The sequence below is a fragment of the Mercenaria mercenaria genome, chromosome 8, assembly GCF_021730395.1.
Source record: "Mercenaria mercenaria strain notata chromosome 8, MADL_Memer_1, whole genome shotgun sequence".
Classification (NCBI taxonomy): Eukaryota; Metazoa; Mollusca; class Bivalvia; order Venerida; family Veneridae; genus Mercenaria; species Mercenaria mercenaria.
In genome coordinates this window covers 67,161,493-67,167,492 of record NC_069368.1, presented here as the reverse complement: position 1 = coordinate 67,167,492, position 6,000 = coordinate 67,161,493, and positions in this window count along the sequence as shown.

Here is a 6,000-nt window from a genome sequence, read left to right as displayed (position 1 = left end):
GTCCGTTACGGACCCCTTTGGGATTTGTGTTTATTCGAGCTCAAATATCTTTTCATAGATGAAAAGCTGACATGCTGACTTAAGCCCAGGTAATTTCAATTTCAATTCATTAGAAAGTGCTGAAAATTGACTCCCCAATAACAAAACAAAAAAACAATAACAGATGTCCATGACCGTCCAGACGGGGTGAACCCAGAGCGTGACCCCTGGCTATCTACAAATCAAATGTGGCTTTCGTTTTGAAGTTTAGCATTTCTACTTACATTTTCTTTTCTTCCGGAAATAGCTGAAGGTCGAGTATCATCATTTTCTGTGTTGTCAAAAACATATATAAGGGGCCTCCGTGGCCGAGTGGTTAAGATCGCTGACTTCAAATCATTTTCCCCCCATCGATGTTGGTTCGAGCCTCACTCGGGGCGTTGAATTCTTCATGTGAGGAAGCCATCCAGCTGGCTTACGGAAGGTCTGTGGTTCTATCCAGGTGCCCGCTCGTGATGAAATAATGCACGGAGGGGCACCTGGGGTCTTCCTCCGCCATTAAAGCTGGGAAGTCGCCATATGACCTATAATTGTGTCGGTGCGACGTTAAATCCAACAACAAAAAAAAACAACAACAAAAAACAACATATATATGCCTGGCAAGATTGCATAAATATGTGCTGGCCGTCCTAAGGTTATGAACAAATATCTCAATATTTCCAAGGACCCAGAGTCTAGAATTCCAGTATTGTATGTCATGGTATATGACTTGAATATTAAAACAGGGGGAAAGTTTGTAGGCAGCCGGGTAGCCCAGCCAGTAGAGCATCAGAAGGGTATTACGAGGCCCCGGGTTTGAGTCCCGGTCTGGCTGCACATTTTTCTCTCACTTTGTCATTTGGCGCCCAGCTTTGGAGGTGATGGTATTACCCCTGGTTAGTCTCCTACGCCTGTAATTGCTTATATATACTTAAGTACCTACTGAAAAAAAATCAAGGACGAATTTCAAAATGGTGGGGAAATATGTCACGGTATAGGACTTAAAATAGGAATATTAAAACGGAGAGAAAGTGTGTAGGCGGCCGGGTAGCTCTGTCCGTAGAGCATCTGAAGGGTATTCCGAGGCCCTGGGTTTGAATCCTGGTCTGACTGCACATATTCCTCACCCTGTGACGTGTATTACCAGTGTTTAAAATAATTGCTAGTAATAGTTATGATTAGTTGTCATAGAATTGTCATTACGGGTTGTTTTTGTAAATATTTCATCTGTAACATTAGCTCTCGGACAGGTTTAAGGTATACTTGAATATGTAATTTTATCTGAAAAAAAAGTCTAATTGAATAACTTAAAGATGTAAGTCCCTCAATGAAAAGGAATGAAAAATTCTGTTTTAAAGCCTTACTTGATTACAGGCTGATATATAAGATCTATATCTCAGTGTAAGTTCTGTAACTACCATTTGTTGTCATGAATACAGTAGATTTGTTTTGACTGAATATTAACATTTTGGTATTGACTAAAAAGATTGTTATCACCTTAGTAGGTTAAATGTATATTTGATGCAGTATTTTTTGTTACAGATGTGTGTGCCATTCCACATCTGAGCACTGTAAGGTCTGGCAGCAAAATAAAGATATATTCAAATGGATCTTGTGCTGTGTCTCACATCTGACATCATACTAGAAAAGGGTATAATCATATCTATGTTACTATTGCTTATCATGCTTATATCTTACTGTAACTTCACATAAACATTGTCCAGAATACAAGCAAAGTAAAGTATGTGCAGGGGCAGGGACCATTATACATAAGGACAAGGTCACCAAGGTGTTATATTTAGGTTATTTTTAAGGTTAAAGTTTTTCGACAACCTTTGTTTTTCTGTCATATAGCTTATATCTTACTGTAACTTCACATAACCATTGTCCAGCATACAAGCAAAGTATATGCAGGGACTGGGCCGGTTATACATAAGGACAATGTCACCAAGGTGTTATACTTGGGTTATTTTTAAGGTTAAAGTTTTTCGGCAACCTTTGTTTTTCTGTCATCTCTTTGTAACTATTGCTTATATCTTACTGTAAGTTCACATAATCATTGCCCAGCATACAAGCAAAGTATGTACAGAGGCTGGATCCATTATACATAAGGTCAAGGTCACCAAGGTGTTATACTTGGGTTATTTTTAAGGTTAAAGTTTTTCGGCAACCTTTGTTTTTCTGTCATCTCTTTGTAACTATTGCTTATATCTTACTGTAAGTTCACATAATCATTGCCCAGCATACAAGCAAAGTATGTACAGAGGCTGGATCCATTATACATAAGGTCAAGGTCACCAAGGTGTTATACTTGGGTTATTTTTAAGGTTAAAGTTTTTCGGCAACCTTTGTTTTTCTGTCATCTCTTTGTAACTATTGCTTATATCTTACTGTAAGTTCACATAATCATTGCCCAGCATACAAGCAAAGTATGTACAGAGGCTGGATCCATTATACATAAGGTCAAGGTCACCAAGGTGTTATACTTAGGTTATTTGTAAGGTTAATGTTTTGACAGCCTTTGTTTTTCTGTCATATCTTTGTTACTGTTACTTAAATATCTTAATGTAACTTCACGTAACATATAGCATAGCGCACAGCATACAAACAAAGTATGAGCTGGAGCTGTGCCCTGATACCCAAGGTCAAGGTCACCAAGGTGTTATACTAAGATTATTTTTAAGGTAAAAGGTTTTCGGCAACTTTTTGTATTTTCTGTCATATCTTTGTTACTGTTACTTATATCTTACTGTTATTTCACATTAACATTGTCCAGCATACAAAACAAAGATTGTGCAGGGGCTGGGCCCATTATATGCAAGGTCAAGGTCACAAAGTTGTTATACATAGAATTAGTTGTATGTTATTTTTAGCTCGCCTGTCACGAAGTGACAAGGTGAGCTATTGTGACCGCTTGATGTCCGTCGTCCGTCGTGCGTCAACAATTTGTAAAAAAAATCTTCTTCTTGAAAACCACTGGGCAGAATTACACCAAACTTCACAGGAATGATCCTTTGGTGGCCCCCTTTCAAAATTGTTCAAAGAATTGAATTCCATGTAGAACTCTGGTTGCCATGGCAACCGAAAGGAAAATGTTTAAAAATCTTCTTCTCAAAAATCAGAAGCCCTAGAGCTTAGATATTTGGTGTGAAGCATTTCCTAGTGGACCTCTACCAAGTTTGTTCAAATTATGACCCCACCCCAGGGGTCACTTGATTTTACATAAGAACATCTTTAAAAATCTTCTTCTGAAAAACCGGAAGCATTAGAGCTTAGATATTTGACATGTAGCATTGCCTAGTGGACCTCTACTAAAATTGTTCAAATCATGACCCCGGGGTCAAAATTGACCCCGCCCCAGAGGTCACATGATTTTACATAGGAAAATCTTCAAAAAATGTTCTAAAAATAAACCAGAAGGCCTACAGCTTAGATATTTCACATGTAGCATTGCCTAAAAGACCTCTACAACATTTGTTCAAATCATGACCCTGCCCCAGGGGCCACTTGATTTTACATAGGAAAATGTTAAAAAATCTTCTTCTCAAAAACCAGAAGCCCTAGAGCTTAGATATTTGAAATGCAGCATTGGCTAGTGGACGTCTACTAAGTTGTTCAAATCATTACCCGGGGGTAAAAATTGACCCCGCCCTAGGGGTCACTTGATTTTACATAGGAAAGTCTTCAAAATTTGTCTAAAAATAAACCAGAAGGCCTAGAGCTTAGATATTTCACATGTAGCATTGCCTAGTAGACCTCTACAACATTGTTCAAATCATGACCCCCTGGGTCAATTCCCGCCCCAGGGGTCACTTGATTTTACATAGGAAAATCTTATTTTTTTTTCTAAAAATAAACCTGAAGGCATAGAGCTTAGATATTTCACTTTTAGCATTGCCTAGTGGACCTCTACAAAATTTGTTCAAATCATGTCTCCCAGCGTTAAAATTGACCCCGCCACAGGGGGTCACTTGATTTTACATAGCAAAATCTTAAAATAAATCTAAAAATGAACCAGAAGGCCTAGATCTTAGATGTTTGACATGTAGCATTGTCTAGTAGACTTCTACATAATTTATTCCGATTATCACCCCTGGGGTCAAATTGACCCCGCCCCATGTGGTTACTTGATTGTACATAGAAAAATCTTCAAAATTTTCTAAAAATAAACCAGAAGAGCTTAGATATTTGACATGCAGCATTGCCTAGTGGACCTCTACAAACAATTTTCAAATCTTGACCCCCCAGGTTCAAATTGACCCAGCCCCAGGGGTTACTTTATTTTATGTTACTATAAATAGCTTATTTAGAAACCTCTTTATTATTGACCGCAGGGAAAAACCGATACCACTTTTCTGTGGTACAACATGGATGGTACCTCCAATTTTTAGGTGTATTTTGACATATCTGTACCTTTAAGATAATTTCAACTATATTTATTCATGATTCTTTTGATTGATCATGATTACGATTTTTTGACCTTCTTGTCCTGAAGTGCAATGATAACAGGTGAGCGATATAGGGCCATTATGGCCCACTTGTCTTTTATTTTTCAAAAGGTTCGTTTATAGAAATTAAAAATATTTCTTTATTATTATCATCTGCATGTGTGGTTACATTCCTCATAGCTCTGATTGTATTTTTTACAGAATTATGCCCCTTTCATACTTAAAGATTTTTGGCAATCTTCGCTCTGTGGATATAACTTTACTGCAACATAAGATAAAGACTTGAAACTTATGATGTATCTTTATCATCATCATCTGCATGAGTGGTAACAATCCCCATAACTCTGGTTTGTATTTTTGACCAAGTTATGCCCCTTTCATACTTTAATTTTTTGACAAAGTTTGTTTTCTGGACATAACTTTGGTATTTTATAAGATAATGACTTAAACCTCAAAATATATCTTTACCATCGTCATCTGCATGTCTGGTAACAATCCAAATAACTCTTCTTTGTGTTCTTGACAGAAGTATGCCCCTTAGTGTATCTTCCTTTTAAAGTAGAGGTCTCTTATTGAGATATGTATTCATTTTACTGTCAAATCGCCGAATAGTGGAGCGCGCTGTCTTACGGACAGCTCTTGTTTAAAATTCAATTTTAAATGTAATACTTTGTCACAAGCAAGATCTTTTTAGGTCAAATTTTGGCCTCAGTTGAGCGACTAAGGCCCACTTGAGCCTCTTGTTTTCTGAAGTCTTGTTAAAAAACTTACTGAATGATTTTCCAGTCAATAGTCTAAACTGTGATCTTTCAGTGCAGACCTCGGGCAAAACTTTTGACAGTATACCTGCAAGTTATGAATAAGTGTATATTAGCAGGACTCCTTATAATAGTTAATGCTGTTTGCTGTGTTAATAGTTGTGCACAACTAAAATAAGTCATTAACTTAAAAAAAATAGAGTAACTAACAGCCATATATTAAGAGTTGAAATCATTTAGAACTGAGGATTTGTTATTCGGACATTTAACCACAATATATGATATTTTAATGCAGTTAGAAACGTCTTTGAATTATTTTGAAATTTATTTTATGCTATCCCGGACATAGATTTTACAACACTAAAGCAAATATACGTGAATGATGCGGTTCGGAATTTCAGTTTTGGAAATAGTCAACTCATTGAAACAACTAAGCAAATGTGACCGAGGCCATTTAGGTTTCAGGATTACAGACAATTAGAACAATAACTATCGGTAATTTCATTACGTCAGTCACCCAATGGATATCTCAAAAAATGGCATATAACAAATTGTACTTTCATTTTCTTTAAATATGCTGGTTTTTCTGTATTCTATATATGGTTTTGACATTTACCTTGCTAAATTTCTAAAATGGACTGGTCTGTCATAAAGTTTGGGCAGTGACATTTATTATTAGAAGGGGTGTTCACTCAACATTTACTGACCGAATAGCAAACAATGCAGACCATGATCAGCCCGCACATCTTGGCCTGCACTGGTCGCAAAGGCAGAAT